The 20,780-nt window shown below is 38.9% G+C and overlaps 1 long non-coding RNA gene across 2 annotated transcripts in view; it reads right to left on the reverse strand.

The window, feature by feature from the left end:
• Positions 1 to 2,130: 2,130 nt before the first annotated feature.
• The window catches only part of LOC111818175, a 72,376-nt gene continuing 53,726 nt past the window's right edge, over positions 2,131 to 20,780 (reverse strand). The window contains exons 3-5 of one of the 2 annotated variants that reach the window (XR_002822232.1): positions 8,774 to 8,914; positions 3,139 to 3,246; positions 2,131 to 2,164 (exon numbers count right to left, since the gene is read on the reverse strand). This is a non-coding gene — a long non-coding RNA (uncharacterized LOC111818175). Of the gene's footprint in view, positions 2,165 to 3,134; positions 3,247 to 8,773; positions 8,915 to 20,780 lie in introns of both variants that reach the window. The other variant, XR_002822231.1, reaches the window with a different exon arrangement.

A 20,780-nucleotide genomic window follows, 5' to 3' on the forward strand; every position in this document is an offset into this window, starting at 1 on the left:
AGGAAGGAAGGAAGGAAGGAAGGAAGGAAGGAAGGAAGGAAGGAAGGAAGGAAGAGAAAGAGGAGTAAGGAAAAAGAAAGAAGATAGACGCCTATATTCCACCTTATGGTTAATGATCATAAAATCAGCAGACTTTCCAGGTGTCAGTGTAAGATTGGATTGTACAAGTCAGCCTGAAGTTGGCCAGAGCTGGGGATTCCTTCCTAAGGATTGTTGCTGTCTCTGCCATTGTACCTGAAGAAAGGGCATGAAATGCTGAACTCTCTTCCCCTTGATTTTCCAGGCTTGTTTCAGTCTCTGTGGGGGGGAGTTTAGGAGGGGAGGGTGTGTGAGATACTGGAATACTGGGGAATGAACTCAGTGCCTTACATTGAGCTAAATCCCCAACCCATGTTTGATTTTGAGACAGGGTCTCACTGTCAATAAATTAGCTAAGTGGAGTTTAGACTCACAGTCTTTCTTCCTAAGCCTCCTGAAATGCTGAGATTAAAGATGTGGGCCCTCATCTCCAGATTTTAATCTGGATTTTAGCTGAAGGAGTGGAAGACCCCACAGAAATTGATAATGCCCATGCTAGAGCTGTAATCTGCACAAGATGAAGCCACTCTGCAGGTCATAAGTAGGTGTCATCCTGAGCCTGTGTGGATGAGCACTGACCTGCCCTCCCTCCCTCGCACTCCCCCTTTATCCCTCCCTTTCCACCTCCCTCCTTCCCCTTGCTTTCTCCCTTCCTTCTCCCTCTATCACCTTTCTTTCCTTCTTTCTCTTTCTTTTGGTTTCTGTCTCTTATTTTCAAACCTCTCCTCCAAAAGCCCTCTACCTGGTGGCACATTAGTTTTTAATTTCTATTCTCCAGTTGGATCCTTCCTCATGCTTTGTATCCTCTGATGCCTCTGAGCAGGAGCTTCAGCTTCCTCCACGTGCTACTCTTCAGTCTTTTGGCTGTCTGCTGAGACTTGAGAACAATCAGATTCCTGTTGTAGCAGAGCACCTACCCCAGCACCCGTTGGCCTGTTTACTCCTGAGGAGGATCCCAGTGGCTCCGCTCCTCTCTCCACGGAAGGCTGCTTCTCAGATGGTGAGCCACCTCCAGAGCAGGCCTGTCTTCCAACGCAGTTGTCACGCACTACGTGCTGGGAGTCACAATGAGCAAAGTGCGTCTTCAGGCTCTTCTGGAAGCACTGCGCCTATGGAAGGTACTTGGGCCCTGGACTACGCCTTCACATCCGCTGCAGTTACAGGGACTCACGCTCATTTAAATATACAGTAAGTCTCAGCGCTGAGCGCTGGGAGATCTGATGCATTTTAAAATAAATAATATTAAGGAAAACACTTTGCATACTATCTATGCTCGATGCAGACTTGCACTGATGTATGTAATAATATTCCTGCCCCTTCTTTTTTTGTTTGTTTAATTTCTCCTTTCTAGTGCTGGTGATGGAACTCAGGGCATCATACATGCTAGGCACTCATGCTACCAGGAGCCACAGGCATCACTAGGCCCTCGTTGCTGTTTCTTTCTCCTTCCCTCTTTCTTTTCATCCCTCTTTTTATCTCTTCTTCCTTTTTTTACACGCAGGTAAGGGACACAGTTTGAAGGTTATGCTAGGTACCATAATATCGAAATTAAAAAGGCATATTTATTGCTATCAAGATGTCCAATGTCTCCCGGGGAAAGACACCTACAGGAGGATGTGATGTTCAAAAAAAAGCACATGCAATGTGATAATAAATATGATTAATATTTAAATTTTTAAAAATTAAAGCAGTAAGAGCTATATTAACATTAATCCTTCTCAAACTAACCCCCTCCATTTGAACATACTTATTCATCTCTGATTCCTTTCTCCTTTCTCCTGGCTCTCTTTTTTCTTCTTTCTTTCTTTCTTTCTTTCTTTCTTTCTTTCTTTCTTTCTTTCTTTCTTTCTCTTTCTTTCCTTCCTTCCTTCCTTCCTTCCTTCCTTCCTTCCTTCCTTCCTTCCTTTCTTCTGAGACTTTCTTTTAGACACAGGGTTTTGGTCTCAGGTTCACCTCATACTCACTGTGGTCTTTCTGGCTCGGCCTCCAAGATGTTGGGATTATGGGCATACACCACCATGCACAGGGGTTCTTGTCTCTTTCTGATGCAGTTCTGGAAGGTTTTTTGCTAGTGTCTTTAGTTTCACTACAATTTGATTCAAGGAGAGATAAATATATAGTCAATGCTTAAACTTAATTTGTTTTTACAGTAAAAGACACATTGCTACAAATCTTCTTCAAAATATTCAAGATACTGTCATTGACCTCAAATGCAATTATTCTACTATTTTAGATAATGAATATTAATGTGATAAGTATTTTTATTTAGATAATCATCATCATGTTCATCATCCTGATAATTTTTGCAGCCCTCATAAGTTTTCTTTCCTTCATACATACAGCTTCATACATACAGCTTACTAATTCTTTGTTCCTACATTGCTTTGTGGGCTTTCCTCAGAGTGGAAACATAAGCAAGTATCAATATTTTCACTTCCCTTTTGAAAATGACCAGACTCATTATAGAGAGACTGTGTATGTCTAAGGAAATCTAAGAGATGGTGCTTTTCTAGAAAAATGAGCAGAGATGAATGCAGGTTCCAACAGCTGAGTAGAGTGCATACCTTGGGAAGGCTTTCCAGGACAGGAGAGAAGCTAGCTTTCTCCTTGGCAGCATGTCCAGGAGCTACGAATCCTAGAATAAATAACTGTGGGTTGCACCAAAGCCCAATAGCAGCACTGCTTTGCCCAGAATGGTCGTCTGAGCTGAGACACTAATCAGAACAATTAGTAGTGTACAGAAACCCATTTTATGTCTTCTGAGAGATGTAAGATGCTGAAACCTGTAGCTGTATGAAATCTCAGGCAAAGAGGATTTGGGATACAACTTTATATTGACTGGGCAAGAGAGGGCTGGTAGATAGTGACATTTAGGTAGACATAAATGAGCAGATACAATGCTAACTTTTATAAAACTAGGTTGAACATCCATAGTATAAAAATCTGAAATAGGAGATGACTCAAGAAATTTTTGAGCAACAATCAATGGCCCAGTCTTTATGACAAAACTTTGTTTCATGTATAAAATCATTATGAATGTCATAATGATTACTTACTTACTGTATGTTTATATCTAAGAAACCTAAATTTTGTTTGCAGGTTCTTTCTCATTCCTGACAGATCTCACTGTCATCTGAAAGCAGCCAAAATTCAAAAATATTTCTGGTCCTAAACAGTTCAGAAAAGGACTATTTCATCAGTGTATGCCAACATACAAATGGAATGCAGTAATTCATTCTGAAACAGCAATCATTACAACATACCTAGGCTCTTTACAAAGATGGGTAGTTAACTTTAGATTAGGGGGAATTTTACTTCCAGTGGCTGCTATAGACTTAGCCAATATATCACTGATATTAAATGTAATTCATTTAACCTCTTAAATTGTCATTCAATTTCCTCTTAAAGAAATGGACAACCTGCCCTAGAGAAATTTGGGTCAGGCTGAACTTACATAGAAAAAAAGTACTTCTAACTTAGTAAACATCTTATTAAAGCCATATACCTGAAGTGATTTTATTACTATGAATTAATGTTTATCAATATTCAGCAAAATATCTGTTATGTTTTGAAATCTCCAAGAAACAAAAGACTCTTTTTAATGCACTGGAAAACATTCCTTGATTTAGTGTTATGTCATTCACGTAAGGAGATATTCATCAATAATTGAACAGGGCGGAGGACCACACTAGTTGTGTTGTGTGAGTAAGCGTGAGCAGACAAGACTGAGTCTAGTAACACTTTAGGAAAAACTGAGCGGTGATCTGAATCTTAAGTGGTTAATAGGGGCCTCTGGTGGAGGAGCAGAGGGAAGGAAAGGGCTGGAGGGATGGAGAAAGAGAGAGAATGAGAGGAATTGTAGAGGAACAGGGAGAGAGAGCTTCTGGTAGAGGCACCTCATGGCTAAGCATCTATGAGATTAAAAAGCTTTTGATACCCTAGAAGGACACAGAAGTAGTGCAAATTATTTTTCAAGTGCCTTTTTGTCAAGTCATTTTCACAGTATTTAACATGTCAAGAATCTTTCTAGGGGCATTTAAAACATGATTGTATGAAGACATATGGAATGAAGGGTAGTGAAGGGGCATATTCCATACAGACTAAATCTAGAAGTTTTGTGCATCCCGTACATATGAAACAATACCACGCTGTTGTTTCTATGAGAATTGGGCTGATTTTGGCTGCTCTGTCCCCTGGCAATACATTGTTCAGTATAAAGTTTTCTGCTGGTATCCACTGTGTTTTCTACCTTTTGTTCTCCTCTTTCTTTCATAAAAAACAGAGCATTCTTGCTGTTTACAAGACCTATTTCAGACTTGATTAATTCAGGAGAGTGGATCCCGTGTAGGACTGCTAGGTTGGCTTAATCTCTTCAATTGTCCCACTGGTAAAAATTTTGGTTTTCTCCATATTACAATGAAGTATGGTAAAAGTCCAAGTTTCTATTATATATTGTATATGTGATATTTCTGATCTGTGCAGATAGACAGCATCTCTGAAACAGTATAGTCTAAAATGCAAGCTTGTCATCAGTTGACGCAAAACCTGTTTCCAAAGTGATTAGGCACAGGCAAATCAGCTGTCCACTAAGGGTTCAGGTGCCTTCCATAAGGCCCTGAGCCTGGCCAGGAACTTCCCACTCTGCCATTCCTCTGTCCCTGTTGCTAGGCTTTCTGGTGCACTGTGACTAAGAGTTGCCCTTGTAAAATCTATTCAAAATTTCTTTCCGCTCAGTGCCACTGACTGCAGTGATTAAAGCTACACTATAAAAGACACTCTTACAGTTCATTTCAATTTTTTGCACCAATGGTGTTTTCCCAGTAACCAAAGCTAGAGCAATTTGAGCAACAAAATAATATTACATTGAAATCCAAAGTACAATATAGATGTGTCTATGTAAATTGAACATGAATCTATACTAATAGAATAAATATATAAATAAGATGATAGAAAAAAATTTACAGAAGATTAAAACACGGAAGGGGCCGGGAAGATGGCTCAGTGGAATAAATGCTTCCCTGGCAAGTGCAAGGGCCTGAGTTCAATCCCTGGTTCCGAAAAAAAAAAAAAAAAAAAGATTAAAACAAAGAAAATCTGCTCCAATATGTAGAGCTTAGTTCTCTTTTCCTTAAGTTTGATGGAACTTGATAACTTACTTTTTAATAGTACTAAAGAGGAAAAATAGTAACTTCATAGTTGAGAAATCAGAATCTCTACTGACTTTGCCAATGATGTCATACTGATAAAATATACTTTATGATATAAAGTGCTGACAAGGACACTGTATGCCTTGATATATTTTCCAAAAACCCATGGCCACGTTATCATCATCAGAAAACATTAGATATAGTCAAGCTCGGGGCTATATAAAAAAAAGGGATCTTCTAAAAATACAACATCATTCAAACTATGAAGGTAAGTCTGGAATCTAATCAATAATAAGATATCAATGTTTATTTCTTAACTTTGACAAATGTGCTACAATTATAGAAGATATCAAAGGGGGAACAAAGTTAAGTACATAAGCACTGTAATATCTTGGCAGTTTTTATATGAAATCATTCCAAAATGGAATGACTTTTAAAACCACAAAATTTTAATGCTTTTCTATTTATAACATTTAATTTCCCTGTTAATTAACAATTTTACAAAATTATGTTAACGATGACTAATGGTCTTTATGTAATTCCACTACATGTTACAGTTTCTGAGGTAAGTATAGTGATTATTCCCATTTTATGCAGACTTAAACACATTAGAGAGATTACATAATTTGGTCAACATTCTATAGCTAATAAATGTTAAAAATCTTTAAGAGGCTACAGAATCCTAAAAGAGAATGCATGAATTTTAGAACTATGGTAATGGATCTTGAGGCTTTATATAGTTTATTTATTAAGAATGGGTGAACATTTTGCTATGTGAGCTATTCAGTTATCAGGAAAGTGCACTTCCTAAATTACTGCACTTGTGTGATTATGTGTTCACGTTCACTATAAAAATAAATACATTGTGCTTATGCTTTTCATCAGTTCTTCACCATCGGACAAGATTTCTACAGGCAGGAACACTCAGTCCCATATTGTTTCCAGTGATTTCCTCCTGCTCCTAGGCCTGGCCTGTTCTCTGCACAGAGGAAGCTCATTGCGTTCCAGAGCCCACTCTGACCAGGCTGTTTCAGAACCGCTCCTTCAGATCCATCATCCCTGATGCTGGGCATTGACATGTGAGAAAAGCTGCTCCCAGTGGCAGGGACATGACTATCAAAAGAGGGAAAGTCCAGGAAGATCCCTGGATGTATTGTTGTGGTGGAATGGTGCTGATCTGTTTTGTTTTATTTTTTTCTTCTGAGATTAGACAGTCTATTTAAACATTTTCATCCTGAACTGATCCAATTACTTAATTATGTTATCTTTGTATAATGACTTCTGGAAAAGAAACCAAATTAAATTAGGGGAGAAAGAGGCACACATGGGAAGGGAAGGGGAGAGTGGAGGGGAGAGAGAGAGAGAGAGAGAGAGAGAGAGAGAGAGAGAGAGAGAGAGAGAGACTAGAGCCATATCTTTCATTTGGAATGCGTTTCTTTCCACCCCACCTTCCTCAAGCTCACGTTTTGTAAGCCACTAAATGTGACCAACGAGTGTTTTGTCAGATTCAATATAACTACAAGACTTTTCAAATATAACCCTGTTGTTTGCCTCACTGGCCTGCAGTAGCTGTTTACATAACTTGTAGATAAATAGAAAACTCGATCTGTTTATTTCCAGGATCTAGATTAGCAAAACAGAAAGTTAACGAAGGCCACTGCAAAGGAGTGTGGTGTGTTTAATAAAACACTTTCCCCAGGAATTGAACCTCCACCCCCGCCCCGCCCCTCATGGGGGATGCAGCAGCACATCACTAATTCAAAATCTCCTTTCAGCCTCGGACTTTTGTGTTTCTTCCTCCTGCTCCCTGTACTTTCAAGCGCATGGCTTGCTTTGTAGTTCTCTTGGCTCTGGAAGGGAGCGTGGAAGAAGCAGAGCGAGAGAGTTCATTAGGGGTGTTTCACAGTCACTCAGATCCCAGGGCTTCGTCTCATCTTCGCAGATCACACTGCTCATGGAGAGTCCGTCTCTATTTTGTTACTTATCCATGTACTGGCAGAAGTCTACAAAGGCGCAGGCTCCTGGGTGCTTCTCTTCACACTGGGGAATGTGAGCGCGATTCAGAAGCTCTGTCCTGAGCCGCTGTGCTTTATTTCGCTGGCTGCCAACCAGCTTATTGTATTTTAAAAATTCAACATTTTCTTGCAAATGTGGCATTTGACATGAAAATCTTACTATATGAGAAGCATATTTTAAGAGAATGAATAAGATAAAGAGATGAGAGAAAAGACTTCTAGAGAAAAAGGAACAAAGGGATCACAGATAAATGGATAAAAAGAATGATCAGGTAGAATTCTGTTGTCCAATTTAGAGAACTTATGCAAAGCAAGCTCTGTTTAAGAACAGTTTACCTTTTTTGTTTATTTATTTTTCGTATATCTCCTTAAAATCTATTATATTTGCTAATATATATTGGTCACATTTCAACCCCTAGCTGCCAAGCTGAGCCAACATTATTAGTACTTTGCAAAATCAAAAGAGCAAAGATCCATTCTCCATCAAATGGTCCCTTTTCTCTCAAACTTTCTATGTATGGACCCTTGATTATAGCACCTTTCCCTAATTATAAGGTCTACTTCGAACATACCGCTTTAGTCGCAGAAAGCCAATGCCTGTTAAAAGTTTTGTCATGGAAACCCATGGTTTCAGGTACAAATTTGTATGTTATCAGAGCTTCTGCTCAAAGGTAACATGTTCAGTATTATTTAACAGGAGCTATACATTTTTATGGATCCATAGAGGGATTCAACTCATTTGCCACTAATGAAATGAAATTTCTGAAGCTTCCAAGAAAATCTGGGTAGAAAATGGGCTGAATTGTATTCATTAAAAATCTATATTCCACTGAGCTGTAAAAGGCTCAAGTCAAAAACTTCTGACAACTGCCAGTTGTGCTGATAACCCACTAGTATTATGGACTATTGTACTATACTGGGTTATTTTGCTGAATTCAAGTACCTACAATCTTTAGACTGGCTTCAAGTATGAAACGGTCCTTTAAAGACTTCTCCAAATACAACTTCTCTAACCACAGTGGAACATCCACTTCAGACAAAGCAAAAACAAAAGGGGGATATATTGGGAGCCATGAAGCTAGGAAATCGCTAAAATATGTTTAGGTAGGACCTGGCCCCGTGCCTAAAGCAAACAAGCTAACTCATTCCTGAGATGAACATCCTGTCTGGTTAAGGTTAGCTATCAGTTACTAGGCAACCTAGTATCACAAAAGTGTAAATAAAGGATCATTTTTTGCTATATATACATATACATATATATATATATATATATATATATATATATACATACATACATACATTCAAGAGAGTTAGAATAGATACACAGCTGCTTAGTTTACTGAGAATAAAATTTTGTACTAATATTGTTTAGATAAGATACCATGTCTGCATCTTGTCCTCTGAATACAAAGACAACAATATGCAATGTATTAATTATTGTAACTGTCTTACCTGTTTTGAAACTGTATCACTGCTATTTTATCTTTTTCTCATTAAAATGAATTAAAAAATAATGTAAAAAAATAATCATACTCTCTATTCCCCTGTTTGTCTGGACGCAGTGCTGAATCCACCGAGCCTACAGTCCTTCTCATTGTCACAGGGCCCAAGATGATCATTAGGGCAGGAAAGCTGGAGCAGTAAAGTAGAAACTGGCTACATGTGCTTTTGTTCCTGAGAAAGACAACTCTTTCAGAATTGGAACAATCCTCCGAAACTTCTGCTTCTTTGCCTGAATGCTTAACAGCTATGCATTTGTGTATTTAGCTACTTTAGATGCATATACAGAGACAGCTTTTTACCCACAAGTAGATATTGATATATGTATTCCCAAGAACATTTACTTAAAGGCAGTCACACTATATTTAACTGACTTTTTAGGAATTTTCTTTTCCCCAGAGCACTAAAACAATTCTATACTTTTTACATTGTAGTAGAACCTCACTGCGAGCCACTAAGGTAACCCATGGTGAGTGCGCACACACAGAACCTTGTTCCGCAGCTCCAGCTGAGCCCTGAACACAATGTGATACCTTGGATCGGCCATGCAAATATGGATGCCTACCATGTGCACGAAATTAGGGTAGGTGCTGTGGAAGTACATGGGGCATGAACCTGACCTCATGTTCTTTAGACTTGTAATGGGAAAACAGACATAAATGGGGAGGCAATAATTTAACAGCTAAGTTTCAACATATAGGAATAAATGTATTATAAGATATTAGCCGATCTATTGCCAAATCTTTGCAGCTGCAGTGCAATTTACCAGCTGAGATGAGCTCAGATTAAATACTACACCTTGGAGACAGTGGGAAGGAGCAGCCTTCATTTCTGAGACCATCTATTTTCTCAGGAGCAAAACTTGCACTGGCCACTGGACACACTCAGCCAATACCCTGGTGTTACAATGCAGTTGCAATATGCCAGCCCATTTCCATTTCAATGTTACTGCTTCTTCTGCAATACTTTTTCTTTTTATTAACTTCTCCTTTGAAGGCTTGATCTTGGACTCTGAGCCTTAATACTGCACATTTCCAATTCTGTTAGTTTTCTCTGAAGCAAAATGTACTTACATTCTTGTTCACCCAGTATTAATAAAAAGGATGTTTGCACAGCGGGGAAACATACTCTCATTTATCTCTGATCAGAGATGTGAAGAATGGAATGGCCTGATGGTCATTATCTTAACCTTGTGTGACTGCAAACATTTTGAAGGCATGGAAGAGACAATTGACCAAGAAACCCTCATTAAAGTTTTCTTCCCTCAGCACTAGACTACAGATTAAATCCCCAGTCACATTTCTTATAGAACTCTTTTTGCAATAAATAAATATAAGATTATTTTATAGTCAACAGAATAGCATCACCTAACTTGAAAGACTACAGAACTCATGTGTTCTGAGCTCTCAGTGGGAGTTATTTGGCATATAGTTCTCTGCAGTTCCTCCCACACTCCACCTCATTAAAGAGAAACATTAAAGGTCATGACAGCGTTCCTCTGTTGCAATGTCCCAGCCATCCTGTCGAAGGAAGTAAAGCCAGAAAAAACTGTTTCTATTATGTCTACAGGGATAGGTTTTTATATTTGGTTTGCTGAAAACAAGATTTATACACAAGTGAAAGAAACAAGACAGACGCAGTGATAACACCAACAAAAATATAAATAATTGAAAGACTTTACTTGAAAAAGAAAGCCTTCAAGGGTAATGCAAGAAATATACACAGGTGTGTGCCTGCACACACACACACACACACACAACACACAGAGTAGTAAATATTTCGAAGCAAACTATACTGAGTGAAACAGCACCATGAAGAAACATTAAGTGGTTTCTCTTTCTAATGCCTAACTTTGCACTTATCAAAAAATATTCCTGTGTTGTTATTCATTTATAGGTTTTAATTATGAATTGAAAGGGCCAGATTCTCTATATATTATTTCCCCTAAATAGAGTACATAAGTCACATTTATAATACTGACACAGAAGTAAGCAAATATGAGCTCCTGTTCACTACTCAATGCCCTTGAAAACCAACGAAACAATAAGTAAAAACCCTGCATTGAACTCTAATGAATACCCAGTAAAGTCCAACCAACATCAATGGGAGAGTATTTGGCACATGCCGAAATACACAAGGAAAGGCATTTGGGAATGGCAAATATGGAGACGATGTTTTAAGAGAAAATCTAGCTTGAGAAAAACTTTGAAGGATGGTACTAGAGAAGAATAGTTGGGGTCCTGGCTCAAAGTGTCAAAACAGTTGACTTTCTGGGTCATTCTCACCAGGAATACTCATAAAACACCAAATTCACATCCAGTTTCTCTGGTAGATAGATTACCATCTGACAGCAGTGTTACAGTTTATGTCTGGATGTCTCCTCAAATCTTCATATAGACATGGGATGTGGGTTATTTCTGAGGTCTCTGAATCTAGAGTTTGTGATGATTGATTCATGGTTTAATGCCTGGAGTAAAAGTACAACAACTAAGGCTGTGTGATTGATGGATTAGTCCACTGGTTGGAATGGCTTTACTCTACATGAAAGAGGTAGAAAGAAGTTTATTCCCCTTTCTTGCTTGCTGCTTTTACTGTCTTAAGCTACCATGAGTGGTTTACCCTCTATCATGTGCCACTCTGCCTTGGGGCCAGCTGATTAGGGACTGAAATGTCTACAAACTGTGAGCTAAATAAACTTTTCCTCCTGTAACTTTGGGTGTCAGGTATTTGTCTCAGCAACTAAAAATGTAACTGAGACTAGCAGGGAAAATGTAGGCTTTCTTGGTTTCAGCAGTTCAATACAGAACTTAATTAAACTTTCCTGCAACCCTGTGAATTGACCCCTCTTCTAATTGTGGGTTGGTAGATGCCACTCTAGAAGCTGTATATTGCCCAGTCCCCTTCTGTCTTTGAGCCATTACAACTGTTCCACAGTTCTGTTTACTGGGAAAACAGAATCAAGAGAGAGTTCCTGAGCTACTAAATCAGTGTAAAGAGTTGCTCTGATCAAAGTGACTCATGCAATGAAAGAAAGTAAAGTATTAAAAATGATAATGAAAGCTGACATCTTGTAGTATAAAGAAAGTTGGTTGAGTATGTGTGCAACAGAGTTTATTTGGGTAGTAAAAATAATGGTGATAAAGCTTAAACTCAGGCAGAGAAGCATATGTATCCTGTAAATAGCTATTGTTTTTACTTATTACTTCAGCACCTAGCACACTGCCAAACAATGTGTGCTCAAACTTGTTGGAAAATTATGTTGGGTCTGATGATAGCGGTTTGTAAGACTCAAAGTAATGTAAGACTCAACCACAGATAATCCTCAAAATCTTTGCTATGTGTATATTGTATGGTATAACAATTGAAGGGTGGGACTTAGAAGATGGTTAACCTATTTCATCTAGAAGCTCATGATTTTTCTTTTAATACTTAGATATTGAGCCAGTGAGATGGCTCAGCAAGTAAATGCTTGCCTCAGCAAGCTCAGGGACCAGGGTTCGATCCCCAGCACCACAGGCCATGCTGGCCCTGCCCCCAGGCATGCTGAGCAGGCCACAAAGACCAGGCATGGTGGCACATGCCTGTAATCCCAGTGCCTAGGAGGCGGAACACAGGAAGATTACTATGAGTTTGAGATGCTTAATGAGACCCTGCACCAAATACATAAAATAAATAAATAATAATAAATACTCAGGTATTACTCACAGTTTTCTTTTTCTTTAAATGAAATCTTGTAACTTAATTTCATACTTATTAAAGCAATGCTAAGGACAAAATTATGAAAGGTCAAAGAAGACCTGTTCTTACTGAGGTACATGTTAAGGGCATGGACAAGACAGCTTTCCCATTGTGAGACTGAATACCTGACAGCTACAACTTAAAGGAAGAGAGAATCTGGCTCATCATTTGAGAAGATTTGGTCCAACATCACTGAATCCAAGGAAGAAATATCATAGAGGAAGTACATGGCACAAAACAGCTGCTTAATTGGCCAGCTGAGAAGCATATATTGTACCCAATGTCATGTTTCCATGACCTCCCAGTCACATTCAGATAGGTGTTTTCTTAATCCCCTAGATGGCTCCTAAGCCAGCCAGGTTGACAAAAATCAAATTTTCACATTTCATACCTTGTCAAATTAACACTTAAACACATCTCTTTAAACTGTATTTAATCTCCAAAGCAACGCAAGGTCTTAATTGCATCTAACATGATTCCACTCTCAAACCTATAACTGAAACACAGTAATCCTTCTTCAATGCCTCAACAGTTTCATAATTGCTGAGAAACTCAAGTCAAAATATTCTTTGAGGCTCAAAGCAAACTCTTAGCTGTGAATGTCTGAAAAAAATCAAAAGCAAGTTACATAGTACCAAAGCACAAGTTAAATATTACCATTCCTAAAGGAAGGGATAGGAGAATAGACAAGAATATGATTAAAGAAAGACTGGAATCAAGCAGGGAAAACATTAAATCCTATGCTTCCATGTCCAGAACATTTTTAAAAGACATGGAGAATTCTGTTCCTGTTGACACATTGCCTTTCTTTTATTTTTTAAGGATTTTTTAAAATTTTATTTATTTATTTATGTGTGTGTGTGTGTGTGGGGCCAAGCTCAGCCCACCAGGGGGCGGGGCTGGCTGGCATGTGGTGCTGGGGGATTGAACCGCGGTCCCTTTGCTTTGCTAAGTTTGTTCTAAGTAGGTGCTTTAGACCACCGAGCCATCTCAGGTAGAGTGCATGCCTAGCACGCACAAGGCCCTGAGTTCAATTCCTAGTGCCACACACAATACAATACATTCAATATAATGCCTTTCTTTTAAATCTGGGTAGAAGTCTTCGTGACTTTCAGCTCTTCCATTCTTCATGCTAGTAAAATCAACATCATATGGATGACATAAAGGTTTTCTTCAGCAAAAGCAATAGTCAGGACCCTTTGGACCATGGCTGTAGTGACCTCTAAATGGCTCAATAGCTGAGTACAATTAAATGAATCCCAAAGAATCAGTCCTCTAGGAGGTACTTCTTGAGTAAAAGGCCCAGGTTCTCTCTTCTCAAGTAAAAACTCACATTTTTCTACCTGTGAGCTTTTAATTAGTGGGATCTTACTTATTCCTGAGAATTACTCAAGTCATACTTTTAATTTTTCTGTCAAAAGTACTTGGTTCCATTTTAACAGCATTAATCTCTTTATCAGTCATAACTCTTTTGGCCCCAACTTTATAAATGGCATCGTCTATGCAACTCATTAAAATTGAAAATTTCTCTGCTGTGCTTTTTTTCCCCAGTTTTCACTATAAACTGAGTGGAAAGCAGCCAGCACTACCTATGCCAGACTCGGAATGTTGGGCTATCTTAATATTTCCTCCATCAGATTGACTAGTCCACCACCATTAATCTCAGTCTCCTGCAAAGTCTTGGGATATGAATAAAATAAAGACTTCTTTTTTCTTTAACAGAGTGTAACATACATGCCTTCTAGTTTATTTTGCGCTAAGTTCTTCATTCCCAATTGAAATATCCTGAGCCTGCCCTTTCCTATCTTCATTTCTATCAGCATTATGATCTTCTGAAATCTGACCAGACTCACCTAGCAGGTCCTGTTTACAATCTTCAAGCTTTCTTTAACTCAGTTCTCCAAATTTTTTTCAAAATTAATAAAAAAAAAATGGGCCTAAGCAGCACAGAGACTGGGGTTTGGTCCCTGGTGTACTGTGCTGGCCCCACCCCAGGAGCAGACTGAGACTGGGCATGTTGGTGTAGGCCTGTAATCCTAGCGCTTGGGAGGCTGAAAACAAGAGGATCACTATAAGTCCAGTCTGCATAGTGAGACATTGTAAACCCTCTCTAAATACATTAAAAAAACAAAACTATTACAAAAGATTCTGAACCACATGGCCAGATAGTCACAATAATGTCCTCACTTTAAATACCAACCTTTTATATGAGTCAATTTTTCCATTGCTGAGACAAAAAAGGTAATATCCATAACATAAAGAAGTTGGTACTGTATTTCAGTGGATTCAGCCCATAGATGGCAGGGCTGGCTCTAAGGTGTCAAAGACATGGTAGAGCAAAGTTGCTTTGTTCATGGAAGCCAGGAAGTGAAGAATGAGAACAATGCCAAGAAGGAGGGAGCTGGGGACCCATAGTATCTACAGCTATGCTTCCATAACCCACCTAGACACACGGAGGAATGTGGCTTACTAACTCCATATGCAAACAGAAAGCCAAACAAGTTGATGCAAGCAAACTAAATCACCACAGACTCCAAGGATACTGCCTCCTATCCAGTCCTTCACCGAGTCCCCCCAACACTTCTGTGGTCTTTGTGGAAAACCGCTGAACCAAGCTGTGTTCACTTTGCTGCATTTGCTCTTGTTGCTGAGCAGCAGAGGCTGTGGTTGGTAAATAAGTGTGTTCTTTGGGTACTTAAGCAGTTACTAATATGCTGTAGGCACTGCAGTGGCTAGAGATACAAAAAGCTACATGCCAGTACTCCTGGGATATGAGGTGCTTAAGCATACTGGGTGGAAGAATGAAACAATGATTGAAAGGTTGAGTTCTTTACACATAGAAATATTAAAGGAAAACAAAATAAAAACATAGGTGACCACAGTGGCTATCTCATGCTCAGGACAAGCACCTTTCTCTGGAACTTTCAAAATTATGTGCTTACACCTCTTGTAAGTACCAGGGGTATGAATGGGCTGCAGAGCAACAACTGTTCCCAAGAAATTTCAGAATTTACTTGGTCAAATTTCACCATCGTAGCAGGAAGGTTGGATAATGCCTCAGAAGAGCAAGCATGACACTGAAATCTCCGTGTGACCCGCTGTGGCACACCCAGGCTAAGTCCCTCTGCCATATAACACCATCGCTCACCCTTCACTGTTTCTCAATCTCCCTCATGGGACAAGGCTGTGTGGTAACAATTAAGAAGAGAGACGCTTTCAGTGATCCTACTTACCCCCAGTGACACATGGACTCTGAGCCTTGTGCCTAAATTGTCCACAGAAATACGCATTTCCTTTTCTCCCCTTCTGTTAAAATGTGGCAGGTCCACAGATGAGACAAGGAAACAAACAAGATCAACCAATTTTCTGACAGTATTAGAAATACAGCAAATGCATAGCTTGGCACAGTCTCAGTGATGAGAGGGACACTCTGACAGGAGGTCCTTGTCCTGTAACATCTCTTCATGAAATAGTCCATGCACAGATGAAATATGTGCTCTGCAGGAAGCACAATTAAGTCATGAAAATTTTCTGAAAACATTTTGATGTGATTAAATGAAAAAATAATAATAAATTTTATTTTATTTTATTACAATTTGTTGTTACTTTTATCTTATTGTAATATATATATAGTATTTATTTAGCTAAATTCCTTTTTACTTGTTTCATTTTATTAAAATTGGTATTGTGTGTGTAAAATTGTTGGCATAGTATCCTACACTAAGAAAATGTTTTAAAAACACGTATTAATTGTCATTTCTTTCCATCTTCTATATAAACCTCAGTTTAAAATAGAAAAGGATGGGGAAAAAGAAATTCAGACTCACTTGGCCAGCCTCTTTTCAGTAAACCTCTCCTCTGTGACTTCTTTTTTGAGCTCTGTGACACTTTGTTTATGTCACAGGTAGCCTTCTCCATTAGGCGTGAGGTCCCTCAAAGAAAGGTTAATTTCTCACTAAGTATCTCCAGGTTCAGCAAGGATGGACTAGAATTGGCTCAAGGAGTGCATAATCTCATCCTTCTCTTGTCCAAAGGCCGTGCCAACCCTGGACAAGCCACATGGAAGAGGTTCATATAGATGTCAGTAAGTGATTGTCTGATGTGAGTTCTGACATTTAACTTATAGGTGCCAGTTTGGACAATAAAAACACAAAAAATACAGGTGAAAAGTGTTCAGTGTGTTTCTTTCAAACAAAGTAGATTTTCCAAGACATATTCTGAGTTTTACCATTTTATAAATTGCATCATTTAAAATGCTTTGGCTTCATGGCTTTTTTTTTTTTTTTTTTTTTTTTTGTGTTTTTCAGAAAAATTTTTTTTTTTTTTTTTTTTTTTCAAAAAAATTTTTTTTTTTTTTTTTTTTTTTTTTTTTTGAGACAGGGTCTTGGATGGCCTTAAGTTCATTACATAACCCAGGCTGTCCTTGAACTCATAGCAATCCTCCTGCCCCAGCCTCCTGAGTTCTAGGGTTTCAGGCATGCACTGTCTTGCATGGAAAAATTTTTAATCACCTAATAATAACTCCTAAATTATCTAGGTAACCATGAAGAAAATAGATGCTTAAGAACTGGTTAATACCAGGATGATTCATGGGTTCAAAAATGCAAGTCAAGACACTGCAACTATCAGGCAATTGTCAAGAATTCCTTCTCCCTGCCTCTTGGCTTGGCTACTGCTCCTGGATTGATGAGGTAGTATCATACAGTGCCTCTTGTTTCACCATGGGAAGTGAATGTATGTGGGGTTTGGTTGATTACTCAGGTTAATTTCACAAAGTGCCCTGGTTTACCACCAAGGCATGCAAGGAATGCATAGTTCAAACATGAAAGAGAGAGCCAAGGTTTGTTTTCCTTGGGTGCTAAATCTGAGGATCTGGCTCCAGTGATAACCCCAGTCTGCCAGAAATTGCTGTGTGCTGTTCTGGGCTCTTGCTAATGTGACAGATGGGTGCAGGACAGCACCTAGTAACCTCCAAGAGGCACCCTGACATAGCCGAACTATTGAGTTTGTCAGCTATTGTGAAGGGAGAAACTCCCCTGAGAATGTATCCCTTAGGGACTTTGCTGTGCACATTGGTTGTTACCACTGTCACTTAGGGGAGGGGTCTGATTAACACAGGTGGACACAGAAACACAACGCTGACCCTTAGGAGAACAGGAACACCTCTCATGAGTTCTCATTACACAAAGCAAGCAAACTAAAGCAACTCCTGTCTACCTTCTTAGGATGTCTGTGGCTTAAAGGGCCAAAAATGTACTTCCTTCACCAATGCAACCAATGCGCTAGTTAATTTTCATCACTTGTACTGATAAAACAATGTTCATGTCAATCAAATAATTAAATAGAATGCTAATCATGGTCTAGGTGCTCAGCATCTTATCAAAACTCTATGGACTTAGGCCTCAGCTTAAAGCCTACAGTTGTCAAATCTACCTCAGTTTACCACTACCCTCATGAAAACTGGTTTCTCTGGCCTACACTTTTAATACTACAAGCAGTCTGCAGTTCCTCATTTCATAACTACTGAGGGGTGAGTGATGACAAATAAACATATCTACCCTTCTCTGATAAGTGGGAAACCAACACTCTACTACGGGCTGCTTGTGTCACCAAAAGTTCACATGTTAGACAGTTAATCCCCATTACTACAGTGTTAAGAAGTGGGGCCCAGGGAGAGATAATCTGACCATGGGTTAGTGTCATCAGGAGAGTGGATCAGTGATTCCAAGAGTAATTTAGTTGTGAAAGCCAGCCCAGCCCTCTTTTCTCTTTCACTTGCTGTCTTATCATGTAACATCTTGTGCTAGCACAGAACATAGTAAGAAGACCTTCACCAGATCGCAGACTTTTCAGGCTACAGAATAGTAGGAAATAATCTTTATAAATAACTCAGTCTGGGGTATTTTGTAGCAGTTATGTGAAACAGATTAAGACATTGTAGGACCACATTTTATCCATCTCTCGTCATCAGGCACTTTAAGCTAAGAATGAGGATTCTTTTACAGATTCTTATGCCCTCCTTCAGAATTTCTGAAAAATCCAACTCTAAGATCTTCCAAAATTTTAATTTTTCTTTTCAGACTGGAAAGAAAACTTTGTCGAAATCATTTCTTCCTTTCCCTCACACTCTGTGGACGGACAGCACTGACTGTCAAATGGTGATTTGTGATTTCAGAACAGGGATCCATGGAATCCTAGTTTATGGTATTATCACACTTGAAATAAATTACCTGTAAATGTTTTTGGCCTTTCCTGTCTGCAGTGATTTGAATTTTAGTAGTCATTATTAAAAATCAGAAGATGTCTCATGAAAATCAGTTTACGGTTTCCTTTGAAAATGTTGATTATTTTACAACACTGGGCTTACATTCTTGCCTGGTGATGATCAGCTGGAATCCATCAAACCTACTGCATGGTCTATAAATTCTGTAGATCATCAGTGTCACCACTGAGCCCCAATAAAATTTTGATGCTAAGAGTGGGTATATGGAGCTAATTAGCACCTTAATCTGATTCACCTATATCCACACATATTATTTGCTTCCTCTACATCCACAAACACTATATGGATTTGGATCTGTGATTCCTGCTGTCTGTCATACAATTTTCTCTTGCATGTTACCTCTCCTACTGCCTATGATAGCTGGTCTGGAAATTTTAGTACAGCCTAGGTGACAGCAGCTACGCAGAACACCCCATGAGCTGGATGCAGGAACTGGCACAATCTTGGGGTTGTCTCATTCTTTCAAAAATATGTGAGAAATAGTGTTGAAAATGTTACTTCATGAAGATATCTGAATTGAATTTCAAGTGGAATTGATAAGTTCAAATTGACGTCCATGTCCACAAAGAGAATGACTACAGTGTGCCAGTTAGGACTCTTGAGTACAATGGGAGACTCTTATTCCTCCAGATAGAGAATGTTGTTCTAAGTTTCCTCATCAAAGGATATGTGCCCATGTCATTGGATTTAAACCCAGTAGAAGAATGAGCTATGCTGATTCCTTTCCTGAAGGCATCAGCAGTTAGAGAGGCAAGGCCAGTTAGCATTAGTGCCACTAAAGTAGTGTGATTTTTAGAGGTGGAAATCCAGGATTGCTTGAAGAGTAAATAGGATTTGAATAGAGAAGAAGCAAATGGAAGAGTTATTATCAGAAATACTTATAAGTCTTATAGATTTATTGTTCTGAAATTAGTAAAGTTTGAAGTAAAATGCTCTTATTCTTTTTAGAGATGTCATTCTACTTTTATTTTGATCTTACTTTCTTGAACACAGGCCCTTCTATTTTATCTGTCTATTATCTATGTATCTATGTATCTATGTATGTATCTATCTATCTATCTATCTATCTATCTATCTAGAGAGAAAGAGACAGAGACACAAAGAGAAAGAGAACATTTAAATAGAAAAAGGAAAAAGAAAATTGTCAAATGCATGCCTTGAGTTTGGGAAGATTAAGTCAGGGTATCTTGAATAAAACCAGGAATTCTTCCAATGTTTACATTGGTTTGCTTCCAAATGTTTGGCCTTGTAATGAGTTGTAAACAAATTGGGAGTGACACAGTCCTGGAACATAATAAGGATAGAGGGTGCTAACATTTGGGGAAAGGAAAAGGGAAATTTGTAGAACTAAGCCAAAAAGTACACAAACTTGCTTAAAATTTTTCTGATTTCTTGAGGAGTGGACAATTAGAAAAGAAGGAATACATGAAAGGACACTTGAGATATTAGGAAGATCTCTTTTGTGCTTCTAGACAGACAAGAACTTGATGCCTTGACAGTGTTTAACATGTTGCTCACAGCTTGAAGCCAGAATAAGCTCAAGCTGCTAGAAAGCTAGGACTTACTAATGTGCGACATACTTTCTGAGTTCTGAAAATCACCATGATGAGAAGAAAGAGAGGCTTGATCTTACTATGTGCATTTCTGGAATGATCAGAATGAAGGACAGAGATGAATTGAGGCATAAAGTACAGGGTGTGGGTTTCAGCAGGAAGCCCCCAAGATGGGAGGCACCAACGTAAAACCTGTATCTTTAGTGTAAGATTTATTTAGAATATTCATTCAAAGGACCAGCCAGACAGCTCATCGGATTACAGCTCCTGCTTAGGCAGGCGCAGGGGTCAAAGGTCTGGCCTGCGTGCTGGCCCCGCCCCCAGGGCGCACTGAGACAGCAATTGAGACTGGGCGTGGTCGCGCATGCCTGTTATACCAGTGCTTGGGAAGCTGAAAACAAGAGAATCACTACAAATCCAATCTGTATAGTGAGATCCTGTAGACCCAGCGCTAAATACAAAAAAA

The sequence above is a fragment of the Octodon degus genome, unplaced genomic scaffold, assembly GCF_000260255.1.
Source record: "Octodon degus isolate 3935 unplaced genomic scaffold, OctDeg1.0 scaffold00082, whole genome shotgun sequence".
Classification (NCBI taxonomy): domain Eukaryota; kingdom Metazoa; phylum Chordata; class Mammalia; order Rodentia; family Octodontidae; genus Octodon; species Octodon degus.